At 42.3% G+C, this 23,593-nt stretch overlaps 1 protein-coding gene across 8 annotated transcripts in view; it reads left to right on the forward strand.

Annotated features, from left to right (window-relative positions):
• The window catches only part of LOC115865665 (RE1-silencing transcription factor-like), a 284,605-nt gene that overhangs the window by 189,557 nt on the left and 71,455 nt on the right, over positions 1-23,593 (forward strand). The gene's annotated exons all lie outside the window — the stretch shown is intronic.

A 23,593-nucleotide genomic window follows, 5' to 3' on the forward strand; every position in this document is an offset into this window, starting at 1 on the left:
TGAATACAATAATTTCGAAAATTAAGTGCTAAAGAGTTGAGAGTGGGGAGAAGACTTTCCATTGGGAGGTCAGGAAAGGCCTTTCAGATGTAGTTGAGCTGAAAGCTGAAGGATGAGAAAGAAGCCTGGTGAAGACCCTGGGGACAAGTATTCCAGGCTCAAGGAAAAGCGAGTGCGGAAAACTAGAGGCAGGAACCAACTCAGTGTGTTCAGCTGGAGCCCTAGGTGAGGGAGGGGGAATGGGGAGGGAGATGGAACCACAAGGTCATGAACATGTGTGGTCATGTAGGCCATGATAAGGGGTTTGGATTTGTTCCTGTTGCAGTGGGAAGCCAGTGGAGGCTTTTAAGCAGGGGCATGGCCCTGATACTTACGTCTTAAGAGATTGGATGAAGAATGGAGGAGATACGTAAGAGTGGAGGTGGGGGGGGAGAAATTCGGTGGCTTTTACAGTAATCCAGGCAAGGGATGGTGGCAGCTTGAACTGGTTGCTAACAGGGGACTGGTGAGATGTGGTCAGATTCAGGATGTCTTTTGGAGGCAGAACCAATTGGAGTGAAGAGAAGAATTAAGGATACTTCCTGGGATTTTGTCCTGAACAGATGGGTGTGTGGTGATGCCATTTCTGTGATGAAGAACTTTTGGAGAGGGTGCCTATTAGACCTCCAAGTGGACATGTAGACAAGGCAGTTGGCATTACAAATTTGGAGCTAGAGATATAAATGCAGAAGTCATCAGCATATCAGTGGTATGCTGACCCAAAGCCCAGGGGAAGAGTACCTCGTGGGTCAGAGGTCAGAGCCCTGGGGCACTACTTTGTGCAGAACTCTGACAGATATGGAGAACAAGGAACAAGCCAGTGAAGAAGGAAGAAAACCAAACTAGAGTCTGGGGTTGCTGAACTGTGGAGCAGCAGTGCAACCATGTGAGTTGCTGCTGCAAGGTTGGGAATTAGGAGGACTGAGCATCATCATGAGCTTTGGCGAGATTGTAGTCACTGACGACCCTGATAAGATCTTTTTAAGAGAAGTGATGGGTTCCAGAGCCCAAATGGCTTGGTTGAAGGGATGAGGTGAGAAAGTGGTGACAGAGAGTGTAGACAGTCCTTGTGAATTTTGCTATGAAAGGGGAGCCAGAGGTGGGCAGTGAGTAGCCTATGAAACTTCCGAGTCTTCTGGGGATCAGGTCAAAACCTCTCAAGTATCTTCCCACCTCCGTTGTCTTAGGAGGAAACCAAAGTTCTTACTATAGCCGCCAAGGCCTCTGCTGGTCTCTTACTGCTCTCCCCTGACTCACTCTTCCCCAGCCCCACCCTGTTCCCACCCTAGTGCCTTTGCACTTGCCTTTCCCTCTGCTTACATATCTATGGAGCTCCCTCCATCCCTTCCTTCTGTTGCAGCTCACATGTCCCCATATCAGAAGTGCCTTCCCTGACCATCCTATAAAACCATAGTGCCCCACCTTTCTATTCTCCTTAGCCTGCCTTATTTTCCCTCCCCCATAGGGTTTATCTCAACTTGACTTTTAAAAAAAATTTATTTATGACATCCTCATGTCAGTTCCTAAAGGGGAGTGATTCTTTTTTGGTTCATGGCGTATTTCCAGCACCTAGAAGAGTACTGCTCAACAAATATTTGTTAAATGAATAAATGGATTCCTACAGAGTCGGGACCTTAGCTTACCTAAAAGTATGGTCCACAGAAAAAAAAAAACAACAAACCACCAGCATGCATAAACAAAATGGCTCTTTGGTTAAGAAGGAATTAAACCTTGATTTCTGGTTTTGCATGCATTCATTTCTTAGTATAACATGGCTATAAAGAGTTTTGCAGTCAGATACTTGCTCTGCAAGTTACTTTACAAGCTCTTAATCCCAGAGCTTCCACTTTTGCCTTCCCCCTATAAAACGGGTATTATAATAATAGAATCTTGGGAGTATTAAATGAGAACATGTACATAAAGAACTTAGGACACAGTGGACTCAATAAATTTTTGTCTCTTGCCATCTTCTCCACGATGGCATCTGTAACAAAGACAGTTATTCAGTTTGTAAGTGATTATGTACCTGCCCCGAACTCACATAACATTGGCCACTGTGTTGTTACAGAGCTGGACATCACGAGCCTATAGGCAGTGACATTTTCTATTTCTCTTACTTCTCTAACCCTAGTGCCTAGCACTGTGCCTGACACAAGCTCAAAAAATATTTGGTGAATAAGTAAATCTTTGAAATATTAAACTGACATCACAACAGGAAAGTAGACCAAAAAGAGGAAGACATAGGACCCAGGAAACAGGAATTCCAACCCAAGAGAGAAGCAAAGGAATTAGTAGGCAGCAGTATAGCAGTCCTAGAGTTCAGCCAATCCAGAATGGAACAAGCAAGAGGCCCCTGGAGGCAGGTTCTAGAGGAGGAAGTAGATAGAGTAAGAAATGTGTCTTACAGTAATTGAGATGAGATTGACATCAAAGGGGTAAAATTTAGGGATTGATGTGCAACAAGTACATAGAAAACTAAGCAAATAAAAAAGACAGTAATTGGCTTCAGGAAAAACAAAGTTGTTCAGTCATTGATCTATCCAAAAGTATGATTCACTATTTTGGGAGAATGGGAGGCGAAGAAGTGTGTATGTGGGTAATGCGAGTGATGGGAGGTATGACAGAGTTATGTCTTTCATAGTAAAAATCAAGGGATGAAATCTAAACCTGAAAAACCAAGAAGAAGCATTATATACATATTATTTAGAGATGGGAAGTTAACTGCTCAAATAATTAGTTAAAAGAGTACAAATTGGAGGGGCTTCCCTGGTGGCGCAGTGGTTGAGAGTCCGCCTGCCGATGCAGGGGACGCGGGTTCGTGCCCCGGTCCGGGAGGATCCCACATGTGGCGGAGTGGCTGGGCCCGTGAGCCATGGCCGCTGAGCCTGCGCGTCCGGAGCCTGTGCTCCGCAACAGGAGAGGCCACGGCAGTGAGAGGCCCGCGTACCACCAAAAAAAAAAAAAAGAGTACAAATTGGATTCTTCCAGGAATTGGAAAATGAGGCAGGAGGGATGGAGTACAAGCAGCCCACTGCTACTTTCTTAACAAACAGTGCATGTGTCATGGGCTGAACCGGGTCTCTGCCCCAAAGTTACATTGAGGTCCTAACACCAAGTACCTCAGAATGTGACCATATTTGGGGATTTAATTAAGTTAAAATGGTGTCATTAGAGTGGACCCTAATCCAATATGACTGGTGTCCTTATAAAAATATATTAGGACACAGACAACACAGAAGGATGAGCATGTGAGGACACAGAGAGAAGATGGCCATCTGAAAGACAAGGATGGAGGCATCGGAAGGAAACAAACCTTGATCTTTGACATCTAGCCTCCAGAACTGTAAGATAATACATTTTTGTTGTTTAAGCTACCTGGTCTGTGATATTTTGCTAGGACAGCCCTAGCAAACTAATACAACATGTACAGTGTTTAAAAAATTAAAAGTATCATTTTGTATTACAAGAATAATATTTTAAGAAATTAGCAAAAAAAAGAAAGGTTATTCTGAGACTCATTCATCAATGACCTCTAAAAGTAACTAGTATAGTATGAGAACATTTATTTACTGATTATTTTTTTTTCCCTTGAGAAACTCCCTTTGACATATTGACTGATTCTACAATACATACAGATTTTTGTGGCTATTCAGCAAACCTTAATGAGAGGTTTAGAGATGAGAAATAATTTGCCCAAGGAGGCACAACAAGTTAGTACATTGGCAGATCTGTTTCTTTTCTGCCTCCTATATCTGTGTGTCAGTGTTGATCTGTGACATACTCCCTGGTTCAGTCCAGGTCTAGTCTGGAAAATACAGTCTACATCAAACAAAAAGATTCCTAAGCCCAAGCAGGTAGTTCACTCATTTGAAATAACATATGCCCTTCATCCACATTTCCGCATAATCACAGAAGTGGGACTAGGCCAAGTAAGTAACTCTATGAAAACTATCCTGTATTTCCTCCCTCAGCTCTTTGTTTAGTTGGGCTCAGCTCTATTTTGTGATGTCTACTGCCATCTAGTGGAAATGAATTGACATTTTTAACTAGTGCCTCATTTTTAGGGTACTTTAGTTTTCGAAGAGCTCTCTTTTTATCTTCACAATAACCTATGAAGTAGACATTGTTATTCCATTTTGCTTTAACTTTTTAGAAACACTTAATATTATTGAGCTTATTGTGCTTCAGACACTACACATGAATGATCTTATTTACTCCCCGTATCAATTTTTTTTTAATTTATTTATTTTAGGTTGCATTGGGTCTTCGTTGCTGTGCGCAGGCTTTCTTTAGTTGCAGCGAGCGGGGTCTACTCTTCGTTGTGGTGTGCGGGCTTCTCATTGCAGTGGCTTCTCTTGTTGCGGAGCACAGGCTCTAGGTGTGCGAGCTTCAGTAGTTGTGGCACGAGGGCTCAGTTGTTGTGGCTCACAGGCTCTAGAGCGCAGGCTCAGTAGTTGTGGCGCAAGGGATTAGTTGCTCTGTGGCATGTGGGATCTTCCCGGACCAGGGCTCGGACCCGTGTCCCCTGCATTGGCAGGTGGATTCTTAACCACTGCGCCACCAGGGAACCCACCCCCCTTATCAATTTTGTGTGATCTGTGCATATTGCCTATGTTGTTATCCCATTTACAGATGAGCAATCTAAGGCTTAGAGAATTTAAGCCTTAGATTTAAACCTCAGTAGGAATCAGGATTCAAACCCAGGAGAGGCACACATCACTAATCAAACCTTCTCCCCCTCCTTCTCCTTCTCCTCTTCCCTTTCCTCCTCCTCCATTTTCTTCTCCTCTCTCCTTCCCCTTCTTCATCTTCATCTTCATCTTCATTATTGCCAACATTGTGATTATGTGCCAGGCATTTTCCTAAGTCCTGTACAGGTATTATATAACTTAATCCTCACAACAACTCTTATGAATTAAGTATAATTATTATTCCCATTTCATAGATGAGGAAATCAAGGCACAGAGCAGTTAAGCAAGTTAACTGAGGTCACCAGCTAGTGAAAGCGTAGCCAGAATTGGAACCCAGAGAATTTTGGGTTTTATTTTTATTTATTTATTTATTTATTTTTGGCCACGCCGGCACAGCTTGTGAGATCTTAGTTCCCCGACCAGGGATTTAACCTGGGCTCTGGCAGTGAAAGTACCAAGTCCTAACCACTGGACCACCAGGGAATTCCCTGTTTTAATATTTTGTTTTCTAGCTTTATTGAGCTATCACTGACATATAACATTGTGCAAGTTTAAGTATACAGTGTGATGATTTGATACACATAATATATGTGAAATGATTACCACAAAATAGTTAACACATCCATCACCTCACATAATCACAAATTGCGTGTGTGTGTGTGTGAGATGAGAACATTTAAAATCTATAATCTCAGCAATTTTCAAGTATATGATACAGTATTGTTAATCGTAGTCACCATGCTGTACGTTAGATCCCCAGAGCTTTCTCATCTTATAACTGGAAGTTTGTACCCTTTGACCAACATCTCCCCATTTCCCCACCCATACAGCCCCTGGCAACCACCATTCTTATTCTCTATTTCTATGAGTTTGGGTTTCTTTTATATTCCATGTGTAAGTGAGGTCATACGGTGTTTGTCTTTCTCTGTCTGAATTGCTTCACTCACAACACCACAGGGCCCTCAGGGGAACCCCAGGGAGCATTATATTATTCCAGACCCCATGCTCTCAACAGTAAGCAGTTTCAGAAATAAAGTTAATTTGTCTCCTCATTACAAAATTAATACATATTTAGAAAACCAGAAAGAAAAAATTCACTCAAAATTCTGTCTCCCGGGACTTCCCTGGTGGTCCAATGGTTGAGACTCTGTGCTCGTTCCCAATGCAGGGGGCCCGGGTTCGATCCCTGGTCAGGGAACTAGATCCCACATGCGTGCTGCAACAAAGATCCCGCATGCCGCAACTAAGACCCGGCACAGTCAAATAAACAAATATTTAAAAAATAGGGCTTCCCTTGGTGGCGCAGTGGTTGAGAGTCCACCTGCCGATGCAGGGGACACGGGTTCGTGCCCCAGTCTGGGAAGATCCCATGTGCCGCAGAGCGGCTGGGCCCGTGAGCCATGGCCGCTAAGCCTGCACGTCTGGAGCCTGTGCTCCGCAACGGGAGAGGCCACAACAGTGAGAGGCCCTCGTACCGCAAAAAATAAATAAATAAATAAAATAAAAAATTCTGTCTCCCAAACACAATCAAAATTAATATTTGGTGTTTTACTCCTAGTCATAATTCTAAGCTACTTTGATTTTAATATAGCTGTAATCATACTATAAAAACCATTTTGGGCTGTTTCTTTTATTTAACGTTTTAACTTAGGCATTTCCAATATCCCCAAACTCTTCATAATTGTTACTGTGAATAGGTCCTTTATTAAGATTATAACTTGTGTAATGCCTTCTATGGGTCAGGTACTGGTGTAAGGAATTTCTATGTATTTATTCCTTTAATCTTCACAACAAACCCCTTAAGATAGAGAGTATTTTTAGCCCTATTTAGATGGGGAAACTGAGACACAGCTGGTAAGTGACGCAGCTTGGATATGAACCTCCACAGTCTATGCCATCATCTAACTGAGGAAGCAAGGATTTAAATTGTTTATATTTTGAATCAGTTACTAAAAAGCACATGGAGAAGCACTAACAGTTTTACCATTAAATTGTAAGAAACATTTATGCAAAAAATAATAATGATGGTGATTAATGTGTCGCTTATTAAAGAGGCAAAATTTGCATATAATTAGATAAAGCCCAGAAAATAGAGGAGAGTATTAATAGTCACCATTTATCAAGTAATAGCTATGTACTTTTACATATGTTATCCCTAATCTTCACTGTGACCCTGTGAAATAGTTAATATTATTTCCTGTTCATATGATGAGGAAAGGAAAACAGAGAGGAGTAATTTGCTCAAGATCACAAAGCTAATACGTGCTGAAGCTGGGTTCACTCACAGATTTTTTTTTTTTTTTTTTTTTTTTGCGCGGTACGCGGGCCTCTCACTGCTGTGGCCTCTCCCGTTGCGGAGCAAAGGCTCCGGATGCGCAGGCTCAGCGGCCATGGCTCACGGGCCCAGCCGCTCCGCGGCACGTGGGATCTTCCCGGACCGGGGCACAAACCCATGTCCCCTGCATCGGCAGGCGGACTCTCAACCACTGCGCCACCAGGGAAGCCCAACTCACAGATTTTTTTACTTTAACCTTAAGTTCTCATCTGCAAGCTAAACTCTAGCGCTGCATTTTCTAATACTGTAGGAATTAGCCATGTGGCTGTTGAACACTTGAAATGTGGCTGGTGTGAAGTGAGATGTGGTGTAAGGTTAAAATACACGCTGAATTTAAAAAACGTAACAGAAAAAGGAGTGTAAAATATTTCAATGATTTTTATATGGATTACACGTTGAAATTATAACCGTTTGTATTTATTGAGTTCAATAACTATGATGACAATTAATTTCACATGTTTCTTTTCACTTTTAAATGTGGCTGCTAGAAATTTCAGATTACACACGTGGCACACATATTTCTATTGCTTACTGCTGCCATAGACCAGCACCCCTTAAACTTTAATGTGCAGATGAATCACTTGGGGATCTGAATTAAAATACAGATTCTGGGCTTCCCTGGTGGCACAGTGGTTAAGAATCCACCTGCCAATGCAGGGGACACGGGTTCGAGCCCTGGTCCGAGAAGATCCCACATGCCGCGGAGCATCTAAGCCCGTGGGCCACAACTACTGAAGCCCGTGGGCCACAACTACTGAAGCCCGCATGCCTAGAGCCCATGCTCCGCAGCAAGAGAAGCCCGCGCATGGCAATGAAGCGTAGCCCGGGCTCACTGCAACTAGAGAAAGCCCGTGCGCAGCAACTGAAGACCCAAAGCAGCCAAAAAAATAAAAAACAATAAATCAATAAATTAAAAAATAAATAAAATACAGATTCTGATGCAGGAAGTCCAGGGTAGATTCTGCGTTTCTAACGCACTCTCAATGAAACCAATGCTGCTGGTCCAGGTGGAACACGTTGAGGAGCAAGGCTCTAGATGGGAGGGAGGCGGGGGAGATCAGCATTAGAACCCTTAGCAACACCTGTGTTTGGGGGACTAAAGGGAGGCTCCGACGCAGGGAAGGGGAGAGGTGGCCTGAGAAGATGCTTGCAGAGCCAGGACGGTGTGTTGTTGGGGAGGCCAGGGTGGCAGCATGTCAAGGCGAAATAATCAACAGCAACGCCTGTGGAGAGACTAATCGGGGCCTTGCTGGTTTGTCGACGAAGACGCTACTGATGAATGCAGCGAGGACAGTTTCCGTGAGTAATGAAAACGGAACGCAGATGTCAGAATGTTGGGGAATAGGACAAGTGGAGCTGGTCGCTCTCTTTTTTCCTAGAACGACAGGGAAAAAACAGTAGCTAAGGCTGATGTCAGGGGCAAGTGAGAGAAAGTGGGATGAGGAGTGTAATGGATTATGGGGACACTTGCTTGGTTTGATTTTGCAGGGGGGAGACCTGAGTCTATGACTCATGCAGAAAGGGAACGGTGTGAGGGAGAAGTTGGCCCAGAGAACATGGGCAACTTCTCTCCTAAGTAAAGGAACGGCCTCTCTGAATGTCAGCTGTGAGGCCGTGCCAGGAATAAATATGACACAGCCTCTAGCTTCGAGGATCTCACAGTCTCGAGTACTAAGAGACCTGTGTGCCCCTTCCGTGAAGCCCTGAGAAGGCAGTAAAGCTGGCACGGATTAGTGATGAGCTATGTTTTCTAAATGAAGCCCAATTCAAAAAAAAATATGGTCCCCAATTTTCCTCACAGTTACATTTAAGCATTCTATATTTCTTGTATGGTCAGGCCACCCAAGATGGCTGTTCTCTTGCTCTCTGTACATCCCCTGCTGACCAGTACCTGCTTCACCTATACCCTACTCACCTGACCGACCTTCATAGGTTCTTGCCGGGGCCCCAGCTGGTGATTGTTCTTATCAAAGGGGCAGTGAGGGGTGGGCCTCTCTGCTGGTTTCCCTGCTGATGAGCCAGCCTGACTTAATTCCCCCTGTAACTGGTAACCTCCCTTCCCCCTCCCCATGCAGTCTGTCACCACGTCCTGCCCGCCGTAGGACACACAAGGTGGGGGGGGGGGTCACTCCAGGACCTTGCTTCAGATGCATAAGCTCCCCCCATCCATTAAATCATTGATGTCTGTCGCTGACTCCGGGCTTTTTCTTTGGTCTAGAAGCTGGGCAAGTACAGGCCTTGTAGACCTGAGGGGTACAGCCCAACATTCTCCATCACATCAAAATGAAGGGTTTTATGTTTTAGGCTAAAATTTCACAAACAACTTCACTAGTAACACCCACTGCAGTGACCTTGGTGACAGTGAAACTGTGCACCTCAGATTGGGACTTGAACCCATGTGGCCGGTACTCGAACCCAGCCAAAACCCACGGTCTTCCAAGTGAGATCACACACCTGTTTTCAGGACTTAATGAAGCTCAGATTCCTGATGTCTCATCACAGAAAGAATTCAGTGAAAGACAAAGTGATAGGTAAGAGGTGGATTTATTTAGAGAGAAACACACTCCACAGATGGAGTGTGGGCCATCTCAGAAGGTGAGAAAGGCATGGGGAGAAACACACTCCATAGACAGATGTGAGCCATCTCAGAAGGTGAGAAAAATACCAGGGTATGGGGTTGTCAGTTTTTAGAGGGGTGGGTAATTTCATAGGCTAATGAGTGGGAGGAGTATTCCAGCTATTTAGGGAAGGGGTGGGGATTTCCAGGAATTGGGCCACCGCCCACTTTTTGATCCTTATGATCGGTCTTGGAACTGTCATGGCGCCTGTGGTGTGTCATTTAGCTTGCTGATGTATTACAGTGAACATATACTGAGGCTCAAGGCCTATTGGAAGTCAACTTGTCCGCCATCTTGGACCCATTTGGTTCTAATCAGTTTGTCTTGTCCTCCCGCTATGTCATTCTTTCAAAGGTTGTGCCCTGCCCCCTTCCCTCCTGTTTCAACAACACCAAGTCTTTGAAGAAATGTTGAGTGAGGTGACACCACGTGGGGTTGGTGAGGTTATGACATAGAGGCAGGGAAGAGATTTGGCGTCAGGATACCGTCACAGACCAGGAACGACCAAAAACCTCTGGCCCCTCGGAAAAGGCTACTTTTGGTGGCAACTGGAGGAGGCGGGGGTCTTGTCCTTTTAGTGGGAGCACATGGCGGGTATGGAGTCAAGTGGCAGTGTGCCAGGCCAGAGTGAGGGGGAGGGGATGCTGGTGCAGGCGCAAAAGAGAGATTTCTCCCTCCCTTATCTCCTTGTCAGCCGCCTAAAAACAGTTAAAAGAGAAATCCATATCAGGCCCCACCCAGCCCATCTTCTGAATAAGCTCTGCAGTCCATTCAGTTGCTGTAGAGATTCCTAGAAGGGTTAAAGGTCAATCCTCCAATTCTGTCCGGAAACCAGCCCACCTGGTGGTTTGTGTAACTATTGTCCCATTGTGTCACATTCTTATGCAAATATTCTGAAGCACAGCAATCAAAGAACCAGCCACAGGGAGTAAACAAACTTTAAACACACAATGAAGATGCTCATCCCTCTTCAGGATTTTGTTTTTTTAAATTTTTATCGGAGTATAGTTGCTTTACAATGTTGTGTTAGTTTCTACTGTACAGCAAAGTAAATCAGCTATACGTATACATATATCCCCTCTTTTTTGGATTTCCTTCCCATTTAGGTCACCACAGAGCACTGAGTAGAGTTCCCTGTGCTATACAGTGGGTTCTCATTAGTTATCTATTTTATACATAGTATCAATAGTGTTTATATGTCAATCCCAATCTTTCATTTCATCCCACTGCCCCTTCCCCCTTGGTATCCATAAATTTGTTCTCTACATCTGTCTCTATTTCTGCTTAGTAAATAAGATCGTCTATACCAATTTTTTCAGATTCCACATATATGCATTAATATACGATATTTGTTTTTCTGACAAGAGCACAGAATCATGGAGCTCTTTGGAGATTCACCTCCAGCGTCTTGGCTTCCTGGGGGCTCAACTGCCTCCTAGCCCTGGGCCAACCCTTCTCTGCCAGCTCTCTGGGTCCTTCTTCCTCCCTGAGACAGTCTGAGCCTTTTTTTTTTTTTCCGGTACACAGGCCTCTCACTGCTGTGGCCTCTCCCATTGCGGAGCACAGGCTCCGGACGCGCAGGCTCAGCAGACATGGCTCACGGGCCCAGCCGCCCCGCGGCATGTGGGATCTTCCCAGACCGGGGCACAAACCCGCGTCCCCTGCATCCGCAGGCGGACTCTCAACCACTGCGCCACCAGGGAAGCCCCAGTCTGAGCCATTTTAAAGCAGCCTGGCTCAAATAAAGGAAGAGCCATTCCTGTTCTTTCCCTCAAGGATGAGTGTTTACACAGGCAGACATGGAGCGTTTAGAAGTGGTTCTTTTAACATGTCTGTGGAGAATCACCTACTTCTGTAATGACCTGTCCAACACACCAAAGAAGCCCAGCCACTTATGCACCTTCAACAGTTTTCTGACACCTTAATAATTAAGGCCCATGCACCTCACCAAGGTGGTTTTAAAAAACCTTTGTTTCCTTGAAACTTTCCTGCTTAAAGCCACTGTCTCACCCTGGTTAAGCTTCCTCCCCTCAGCCTCCTCCCCAGCCTCCTAAGTGCACCTTCATCTCCAAAAACCAGGCTCCAGTTTGCCAGCGTGTAAAAGCCCTGCCAAGCCCTGGCCCTTCCATGAAGCGTGTCTGAAATTTCAACATTCTCCAAAAGGCACACCTAGCCCTCATGAATGACTTCTTTCTCTTCACTCCTATGGTTATTTTGTAAAACGTCCACACTCACAGTGGCTAATTCAGAAAATATAAGGCTTACTGCGTGCCTGGAGATTTTTACGGTGCACTAACAATTCCAAGATGTATAAAGTGGTCAGTCCTATTCCCAAGGAGCTTGAAGATCACTGAGGGAAAATGACATGTAAACATATTACTGTATAGTAGGTGCTATGTTTGGGATATTCCCCAAGTACCATGAAAATCCATCCCAGCCTGGAGGGCCCTAAAAAGGCTTTCTGGAAAGGGAATGGGGAAGAGCATCCCAGGCAGAAAGTAGACAGGCAAAGGCCTAGAGAGGGGTCTTAGCCTAGCTAAGAACACCATTGGGTCAGCTAGGCTGGAGGGCAAGGGGAGGGTGGGATGAGGCTGGAGTGGAACTCAGGGTCCAAAGGGTGAAGGATCTTTTCAGCCACGTTCAGGAGTTTGGTCTTGATCCCTCAGGCATGTGGGCCATTTAAGAAAATTCCTCTGTGGTGGGCTGAATGCATTGGTTGGGGTGAGGGGACTGCAAGAATGAAGGTGCATCACATGGGATCTGACACAAATAGGAACCAGGCGAGTATTTCTTCCACAAGGAGGCAGCTAGAAGCCTGTGAGGTTACCCAGATGAGAGATGACTGAGGCCTAAGCTCAACAGATGACTGTCTTCAGAGTATTTGTTTCTTCACTTGTGTATGCGTGTGTGTATGTTTCTCCTTCATTGGAATGGAAGCCCTGAGATGGCATTTCTGTCTTGTTTACTGCTTATTATAAGCCCAGGACTTACAGTGGCGCCTTGACCCTAAGAACCCCTCAGTAAATAGGTGAATGAAGGAATGAGAGCAGCTGACAGTTGATTTGACAGGTGACTGGTTGGGGTTGGGGGAGAGGTAGAGGGAGGCAGGACTGCCTGCGGTCCCTGCCCCAATGCGATGACCCCTGAAATGAGGCCCCCTCAGAGTTGGCGACTATTAGTTTCCTATTGCTACTGTAACAAATGACCACATGCTTAAAGCAACACATACTTGTTCTCCTCCACTTCTGGAAGTCAAATGTCCAAAATCAATTTGACTGAGCCAACACAAGGTATTAGCAGGTCTGGCTCTTTCTAGGGATGTAGGGGAGAATCTAACTTTTCTAATTTCTGGAGGCTGCCTTCATTCCTTGACTCCTGGCTCCCTCCTCAAATCGATCCAACCCCTTGTTTCCATCCTCAGGTCTCTTACTTGCTATTTTGTACTCAAATCCCCTTCTGCCCGCCTCTTATAGAGACACCTGACTATGTTCAGACCCATCTGGATAATGCAGGATAGTGTCTGCCTTTCAAAGTCTTCTATTTAGTCACATCTGCAAAGTCCCTTTTGCCATATAAGGTGACATTCACAGGTTCTGGGCATTAGGACGTGGATATCATTGGGGGCCATTATATCAGCCTATGACAGTGACCAGCATGTGAGGTGGTTACTGGGTGCTTGAGTTGAGCCCCCGTTGAGGTTGGTAGGACTGAACCTCTTCACCTGAGAGTGTTTAGGAGCACAGCCTGGAGCCAGACTGCCCAGATTCAAAGCTCTGCTATTCATTAGCTGTGTGACCTTGGGTAAGTTACTTAACCTCTCTGTGCCTCAGTTTCCTCATCTGTAAAATAGAGACTAGCTGCCACACAAGGTTGCTGGGATGAGTTAATACAAAAAAAAGGCATGCAGGTAGACTAATGCTAGTCACACAGTAAGCCCTCAGGAAGTGTTGGCTACTTGGGATAGACCAAGGGAAAACCTGCGGATGCCCTGATCCCACTTCTCAGCGTGAGGTGTGTCAGCAACTGAACCCTGAAGAAGCAAACTACCCTGGGCATCTGAAGCCTCTCCTATGCTGGGGAGATTGAATGACTTGGAGGTGGCGAAGCAGGACATTGCTACTCAGAACTCCTCCATTGAATCTCCCCATTTCAGATAATCTTTCTATAATAAAAGTCAACACAAATGTATGCCGCGTGCTAACTTAAGTACTTTTAATATTTTGAATCCAGGTAATTCTCACAACAACGATATGTTATAGGAACTGTGATTATGTCCATTTTACAGTTAGGAAAATTGAGGACCAGAGACCAAGATTCACTGCAGGAACAGTCTGGCCAAAAAGCTGCCTTTAGCTCCCTCTACTGTGGGATACTCAGAGCAGCCACTGTGAAGAATCATTTCTCAACGATCGATCCCTACATCTTTAGGTCACTAAATCCCAGGCTGTTTCTGAATAGGCTGAGCCCACACGTGCCCATATTCTCGAGGAACTGAGGGCAGGCCATGTCTGGCTCTTTTCAATAGCCTTAATGGAGGCTGAGCCACGCCTTCTACCAAAGCTCAGATAATCGGTGAATTGCCCCTGGATTAGTTCCCTTTTCTGTGTAACAAATTACCCTAAATCATAGCAAGTCAAAACAACAAAACAAACATCATTTCAGCTTCTGTGGGTCAGGAACCTGGATCCGGTGTCGTTGGGTCTTTTGGCTCAGGATCTCTCACAAGGAAGCAACTATATTGTCAGGAATGTAGTCATCTCAAGTCTTGACTAGGTGAGGATCCACTTCTAAGCTCACTCGTGGCTGTTGTTAGGCTTCTGGTCTTTGCTGACTGTCAGCCAAGTCAATAGTTCCTTGTCATGCAAGTGTTTCCATAGAGCTGCTTACACCATGGCAGCTGGCTTCCCCCAGAGTAAAGACTGAGAGAGAGGAACATGAACACCTCCTCAGTACAATATTTAGGAGGAGAGTAGAGAAGAGCAGACAGAAGGAATTAAGGTAGGAGGTGAGGACAACCCAAACGACTGGTGAGATGGCTTGATCCTCAACATTTTTCTTTGTATAGTTTAGGCAGACTCAATATGAAAAAACTATATAACTTTAAAGGAAAAATAGCACAAAGTTCAGGAATCCACCATGTAGCAAGAAATGAACAGATTCTCAATATGAAAAACATGCAAGCATAATTTTTAAATGGATAAAACTGAAGAAGTCTAGGGGCTGCCGTGAAATACAAGACCATTGGAACAGACGGAAATCATCAATGACATTATGCAGCAGGTGGAGAAAGGAAAGTTAACCCCTGGAAAATATGAGTCAGAATTTGAAGGCTGTAAGGCTGTGGTATACATTTTAATGGAGAAAAGTTGTACCTTCCTGTTTTGGTGTTAGGGTCCACAATTAAAGATACTCTCGGGAGTCATTTGTGTGTACAGAATTACATTCTATGTACCCTGAGTCCTGTGCACTAGTGGCTTTCAGACACTTTTGAAGTGGACAAAGAGTTAGAAATACATTTTACACGGCAACTGAGGTGCACACACTCACACATGTAACAGGGAAGAGCCAATCAGACTGCATGTTGGATCTGTTTCTTTTACTTTAACCTTCGCTTTCTGTGCTTTTGTTCACTAAAAGGATACTGTCTCTACATAATGGCCTGCCTCGGGGAACCCTGCCCCTCTGCCTGAATGTTAAACCAAAGTGCCTTTGTGCAGGGAAACATCCAGACCCTGTCCACCTGTGGGTGGCTGCAAGAAAGAAGAAATTAACACATCCCCTCCCCGAGGCTGGCCATTCCAGGGCATAGTTGCAAAACTTAGTGCCTTTTTACTTTACTTCCTCATCTGCTCCCCCTCTCTGAGCTGTAAAAGAAACTGGCATCCAAACCCCGATAAGATGGTTATTTTGAGACATTAGTCTGCCATCTTCTCGGTCTGCTGGCTTTCCGAATAAAGTCGTATTCCTTGCCCCAGCACCTCGTCTCCGATTTCTTGGCCTGTTGTGTGGCGAGCAGAGGGAGCTTAGACTTGGTGACACACACACAACAGAAGTACAAGTTTTATGAAAACAATATTTACCCTTATTATGTGCTCAGATTTTTATATTCTATTTTAAAATTCTGGTCAAGATCCACTACACAGATTTCATGAACATTTAATAGATTGTAAACATGCAGGTTGAAGAATACTACTCTTGGGAGAATTTTAGCCAGTTTCATCCTGAATTATAGAGAATGGTCAGGATAAAGCCACAAAGCCCATTTACATTAACTGACTTCCCCATAGGGAAAAGGAAAAAAATCAGGTGTGAAATAAACATTTTATCTTAAACATTTTTTTTCATTTTTATTCTTTTTTTTTTTTACCATTTTTAATTGAAATATGGTTACTTTACAATGTTATTTTAGCTTCAGGTGTACAGCAAAGTGATTCAATTATATATACATTATATATATTATATAATGTATATATAATTCAGAGTCTTTTCCATTATAGGTTGTTACAAGACATTGAATATAGTTCCCTGTGCTATACAGTAGGTCCTTGTTGTTTATTTTATACATAATACTGTGTATATGTTAATCACAAACTCCTAATTTACTTCCCCCCCACCCCCTGCTATCTCCTCTGGTAACCATAAGTTTGTTTTCTACATCTGAGTCTATTTCGGTTTTGTAAATAAGTTCATTTATATTATTTTTTTAGATTCCACATATAAGTGATATGCTATAATATTTGTCTTTGTCTGACTTACTTCACTTAATATGACAATCTCTAGGTACATCCATGTTGCTCCAAATGGAATTATTTCATTCTTTTTCATGACTGAGTAATATCTTTTAATAATGCATAAAGTTGAACCAAGTACTTAAAAATGTTTTTCTATATCTGTGCTTATTTCCCCATTCTAATTTTTTATTTTGTGTATCATTTTGTTTTCTTTTTTCTTTGGTTAGCAGTTTATTGCTTTTCAAAGAATTCAGTTCTTGGGTTTATTTATTAGTTCTATAATTTTTCAGTTCTCTAATATGTTAATATTTGTATTCATCCTTTATTTTTGCTTTCCTTAGGTTTATTCTGTTTTTCTGTTAAATTTGAAAAATTCAATGCCTAATTTATTTAATTTTTCTTGTGTGAGTTATCTATTGCTAATTATTGCTAATAAATTACCCTAAAACTTGGTGACTTAAAATAACATACATCTATTATCTCACAGTTTCTGTGGGTCAGAAATCCAGGTTTCACCTGCCCTCTGCTCCAGGGTCTATTGTGAGGCTGCAATAAAAGTGTCAGCCAAGGACACAGTCATCTCCAAGTTCAGCTGGGACAGAACTTCCAAGCTCACCCAGTGGTTGTTGGTAGGAATCAGTTCCTCTCTGGCTGTTGGTCCAAGGTTTCCCTTAGTTCCTTGACAGGAAGCCTTCTCCATCAGGGTAGGCATGGGAGAAAAGCCAGGGACAAAAACACAGTAAGATGAAAGTCAGTCCTTTGTAATGAAGAAAGCAAGAATTTGTCATCCCAAAATATTGTCTCTTTGATATAAAAATCATTTTGAGCTCAAGGCAATTGAGAAGAAGCAAATACAGGAAAAGCTCTCTGCCCTTCCCTTATTTTCCTAAAAGCAGGACATAAATTTTCAAAGGTGTCCCTCTCCTCTCTCTACCAGGAAAGATAAAAATTATCAGAGACAGCTTTAGGCTCATATCAGCCTGGAGCTGGCACCAGAGGAATCTACATAACCAACTTTACTAACTAGCCTTTATCTGCCATTGGTTCCTCATATATTTACCTTTCCTTGGAAGTCTAAAACAATTTTCCTTTGTCCTGTCATTTCTCTACAAATTTATTGTTCTTTGTTGAAGATGCTGTGTAAGCTAGATTTCTAAGCCACCTTTTGGAGTTACTCTTTCCCTGAGTCTCTCCCAGGTATATATGAGATATACATGTTAGTAACTTCAGTTTTTCTCTTGTTAATCTGTCTTTTGGTACAGAGGTCCCAGCTAGAATTTAGAAGGGTAGAAGGAAAAGATTTTTTTTCCTCCCCTACAGAAACCTAATGACAAAAGGAAGCTTCAGTCCATCTCTGTCACCATGTTGTATTCATTAAAAGGGAATCATTACGTGTAGCCCACACTCCAGGGGAAAAGATTACACAAGGGTGTGAATTCCGGGAGGCAGGGACCACTAGGATTCATGTCAGAACTCCCTACTTCACTTATATACAATTGATCCTCAGGCACTTTTGCCTGAGGCTGTACAAGAAGGCTGTACATCATTCACAGACATGCAGAGCAGCAAAAAATTTGAGTCAGCTGATATGTTTGTTCCCAGATGGGGTTGAACAAGGTGAAACTCTGCCTTCTTGCTTTAGCTCTCATACTATAAAGTGTCCCTTCCACAGTCTATTTAGTGCCACATTTTTGTGTTTTTTGGTGGTGATTTCCATATTTATGCCCCCCCCCATGTTAAGTACTGAGCTATTGCCTAGTATTCCCAAGTACAAGAAACTTGTGATGACCTTAAGGAGAAAACACATGTGATAGATGAGCTCTACTCAGGCATGAGTTATAGTGCTGTTGAACATGAGTTCAATGTTAATCAATCAAAAATGTATACGTTAGGGGACTTCCTAGCGGTCCAGTGGTTAAGACTCCAAGCTTCCACTGCAGGGGGTGCAGGTTCGATCCCTGGTCAGGGAACTAAGATCCCACATGCTGCACAGCCCCACCCCCGCAAAAAAAGTGTATGTTAAAAAAGGTGTCTTTAAACATAAACACCCATAAAACTAGTTTATGTATTAATTGTTTGACAGAAATGTTGTGACCAGAGGCTCATAGGAAACTAACCCTGTATTTTCCCTAGAGCAATGGTTCAGTATTCACTAATGTAGCGTTTGTGGCCACTTTATAGAACATAGCTACTATAAATAATGTGAATAGGCTCTATGAGTGTTTGTATTTAAGACGATGATTTTCTTCTGAGGTGGGCTTTTTATGCATCTCAGAATTCTGATATGTGGAGTGTGCCTGTTACTAAGCTTTTATCAAACCCAGAAAGAATTGCTTTCCAACTAGCTTGAATCCTATATGTTAGTAGTTTTGAAAGCTCTGTGCTGGGCTTTGTGATGGCGGGACTAGAACTCTACAGCTTACATTCATTCTTTGTCAGCTGGCTGCTGTTAGGTTCTGCCAATAGGGGGCACTATAGGGAGACTTGAACGCAGGAGGAGGAAGCAGGAACTTTGGTCCGCAATGCTCCTTTACCCTGGCAGAAGCAGCAGCTAGTTTCAGCCTCCAGACATTTTTCCAGGCTCCCTGAACCACTGTAGCCCTCAGAGCCCTGAGTCTCAGCTCTGTGGAGCCCTTCCTAGAACATGGCAGATACTACCTGCAGGCTTTACCTCAGAGTTACCTCAGTGTCCCTTTCCTTTTTTTCAGACCTTTAAGGTCTGTATAACTAATTTAATTTCCAAGTTAAATTCTCTCTGTTGAGCTACCTAGTATGGTTTCAATTTTCTTGGAACTTAATTGATACATAGAGGTTTCTTTAACTTTTTACTTTAAAATAATTTTATACTTACAGAAAAGTTGCAGAATAGTACAGAAAAATTCTGTATACCCTTTATACCCTTTACTCAAATCCATCATTTTGTTTCATTGAGGTGAAACTCACATAATATAAAAATAACCATTTTAAAGTGAACAAGCCAGTAGCAATCAGTACAGTAAAATGAATCGATCAACTTTTATCATTTTCCCACGTTTGTTTTATAATTCACTATCTATCTCTATAAAGCACATATGTATGGATGCATAATTTTGCATAATATTATTTCTCCTGAAACATTCGTAAGTTGCATACATCACACTCCTTTACCTCTTACTACAATTACATGTACTTTTTAAGAATATATTTGTATATAACCATTGGTACATTACTTGAATCTATAATCCATATTTTGCAAAATATCCCAGCAATATCGTTTACAATATTATTTTTCCCCATTAGTTCAGGATACAGTCCAGGATGACACATTGAATTTAGTTGTTATGTCTCTTTTATTTATTTATTTATTTATTTTGAAGGTTCACGTCTTTATTTAAGCACACGTACACCTTTTGTAGGGTTGCAAAATTCAGTTTTTGATGCACGCAATTTTTGCTCCCTTTTTACCATTACTGCGGTTGTGATTTGTAACCCATTATGTCCATTAATAACTGTGACTTTTTCTTTTTTTTCTTTGATTTTTTTTAACATCTTTATTGGAGTATGATTGCTTTACAAATGGTGTGTTAGTTTCTGCTGTATAACAAAGTGAATCAGCTATACATACACATATATTCTCATATCTCCTCCCTCTTGCGTCTCCCTCCCACCCTCCCCATCCCACCCCTCTAGGTGGTCACAAAGCACCGAGCTGATCTCCCTGTGCTATGCGGCTGCTTCCCACTAGCTATCTATTTTACGTTTGGTAGGGTATATATGTCCATGCAACTCTCTCACTTCATCCCAGCTTACCCTTCCCCCTCCCCGTGTCCTAAAGTCCATACTCTATGTCTGTGTCCTTATTCCTGTCCTGCCCCTAGGTTCATCAGAACCAGTTTTCTTTTAGATTCCATATATATGTGTTAGCATACGGCATTTGTTTTTCTCTTTCTAACTTACTTCACTCTGTATGACAGATTCTAGGTCCATCCACCTCACTGCAGATGACTCAATTTCATTTCCTTTTATGGCTGAGTAATATTCCATTGTATATATGTGCCACATCTTCTTTACCCATTCATCTGTCAATGGACACTTAGGTTGCTTCCATGTCCTGGCTATTGTAAATAGAGCTTCAGTGAACATTGTGGTACATGACTCTTTTTGAATTATGGTTTTCTCAGCGTGCATGCCCAGTAGTGGGATTGCTGGGTCATATGGTAGTTCTATTTTTAGTTTTTTAAGGAACCTCCATACTGTTCTCCATAGTGGCTGTATCAATTTACACACCCATCAACAGTGCAAGAGGGTTCCCTTTTCTCCACACCCTCGCCAGCGTTTATTGTTTGTAGATTTTCTGATGATGCCCATTCTAACTAGTGTGAGGTGATACCTCATTGTAGTTTTGATTTGCATTTCTCTAATGATTAGTGATGTTGAGCATCCTTTCATGTTTTGTCGGCAATCTGTATATCTTCTTTGGAGAAATGTCTATTTAGGTCTTCTGCACATTTTTGGATTGGGTTGTTTGTTTTTTTGATATTGAGCTGCATGAGCTGCTTGTATATTTTGGAGGTTAATCCTTTGTCAGTTGCTTTGTTTGCAAATATTTTCTCCCATTCTGAGGGTTGTTTTTCTGTCTTGTTTATGGTTTCCTTTGCTGTGCAAAAGCTTTAAAGTTTCATTAGGTCCCATTTATTTATTTTTGTTTTTATTTCCATTTCTCTAGGAGGTGGGTCAAAAAGGATCTTGCTGTGATTTATGTCATAGAGTGTTCTGCTTATGTTTTCCTCTAAGAGTTTTATAGTGTCTGGCCTTACATTTAGGTCTTTAATCCATTTTGAGTTTGGTGTTAGGGAGGGTTCTAATTTCATTCTTTTACATGTAGCTGTCCAGTTTTCCCAGCACCACTTATTAAAGAGGCTGTCTTTTCTCCATTGTATACTATTGCCTCCTTTATAAAAGATAACATGACCATATGTGTGTGGGTTTATCTCTGGGCTTTCTATCCTGTTCCATTGATCTATATTTCTGTTTTTGTGCCAGTACCATACTCTCTTGATTACTGTAGCTTTGTAGTATAGTCTGAAGTTTGGGAACCTGATTCCTCCAGCTCCGTTTTTCGTTCTCAAGATTGCTTTGGCTATTTGGGGTCTTTTGTGTTCCCATACAAATTGTGAAATTTTTGTTCTAGTTCTGTGAAAAATGCCATTGGTAGTTAGATAGGGATTGCATTGAATCTGTAGATTGCTTTGGCTAGTATAGTAGGTTTCACAATGTTGGTTCTTCCAATCCAAGAACATGGTATATCTCTCTATTTGTATCATTTTTAATTTCTTTCATCAGTGTCTTATAGTTTTCTACCTACAGGTCTTTTGTCTCCTTAGGTAAGTTTATTCCTAGGTATTTTATTCTTCTTGTTGCAATGGTAAATGAGAATGTTTCCTTAATTTCTCTTTCAGATTTTTCATCATTAGTGTATAGGAATGCACGAGATTTCTGTGCATTAATTTTGTATCCTGCTACTAAATTTACCAAATTCACTGATTAACTCTAGTAGTTTTCTGGTAACATCTTTAGGATTCTGTATGTATAGTATCATGTCACCTGTAAACAGTGACAGTTTTCCTTCTTTTCTGACTTGGATTCCTTTTATTTCTTCTTCTTCTCTAATTGCTGTGGCTACAACTTCCAAAACTATGTTGATTAGTAGTGGTGAGAATGGGCAACCTTGTCTTGTTCCTGACCTTAGTGGAAATGGTTTCAGTTTTTCACCATTGAAAACGATGTTGGCTGTGGGTTTGTCACATATGCCTTTATTATGTTGAGGTGAGTTCCCTCTATGCCTACTTTCTGGAAGGATTTTAACATAATTGGGTGTTGAATTTTGTCAAAACCTTTTTCTGCATCTATTGAGATGATCATATGGTTTTTCTCCTTCAATTTGTTAATATGGTTTATCATATTGATTGGTTTGTGTATACGGAAGAATCCTTGCATTCCTGGGATAAACCCCACTTGATCATAGTGTATGATCCTTTTAATGTGCTGTTGGATTGTGTTTGCTAGTATTTTGTTGAGGATTTTTTTTTATTATCATTTATTTTTGGATGTGTTGGGTCTTCCTTTTTGCGTGCAGGCTTTCTCTAGTTGTGGAGAGCGGGGACTACTTTTCATTGGGGTGTGCGTGCTTCTCATTGTGGTGGCTTCTCTTGTTGTGGGGCATGGGCTCTAGACACGTGGGCTTCAGTAGTTGTGGCTTGTGGGCTCTAGAGCACAGAGTCAGTAGTTGTGGCACACGGGCTTAGTTGCTCCATGGCATGTGGGATCTTCCCAGACCAGGGTTCGAACCCATGTCCCCTGCATTGGCAGGCAGATTCTTAACCACTCTGCCACCAGGGAAGCCCTTGTTGAGGATTTTTGCATCTATGTTCATCAGTGATATTGGTCTGTAGTTTTTTTTGTGACATCTTTGTCTTATTTTGGTATCTGGGTAATGGTGGCCTCATAGAATGAGTTTGAGAGTGTTCCTCCCTCTGCTATATTTTGGAAGAGTTTGAGAAGGATAGGTGTTAGCTCTTTTCTGAATGTTTGATAGAATTTGCCTGTGAAGCCATGTGGTCCTGGGCTTTTGTTTGTTGGAAAATTTTTGATCACAGTTTCAGTTTCAGTGCTTGTGGTTGGCCTGTTTATATTTTGTATTTCTTCCTGGTTCAGTCTCGGAAGATTGTGCTTTTCTAAGAATTTGTCCATTTCTTCCAGGTTGTCCATTATATTGGCATATAGTTGCTTGTAGTCACCTCTCATGATCCTTTGTATTTCTGCAGTGTCAGTTGTTACTTCTTTTTCATTTCTAATTCTACTGATTTGAGTCTTCTCTTTTTTTTTTTTGATGAGTCTGGCTAATGGTTTATAAATTTTGTTTATCTTGTCAAAGAAACAGCTTTTAGTTTTATTGATCTTTGCTGTCTTTTCCTTCATTTCTTTTCCCTTTGTTTCTGATCTGATCTTTATGATTTCTTTACTTCTGCTACCTTTGGGGGTTTTTTTGTTCTTCTTTCTCTAATTGCTTTAGGTGTAAGATTAGGTTGCTTATTTGAGATGTTTCTTGTTTCTTGAGGTAGGATTGTATTGCTATAAACTTCCCTCTTAGAACTGCTTTTGCTGCATCCCACAGGATTTGGGTCGTCGTCTTTTCATTGT

Source organism: Globicephala melas, chromosome 5, assembly GCF_963455315.2.
Source record: "Globicephala melas chromosome 5, mGloMel1.2, whole genome shotgun sequence".
NCBI lineage: Eukaryota > Metazoa > Chordata > Mammalia > Artiodactyla > Delphinidae > Globicephala > Globicephala melas.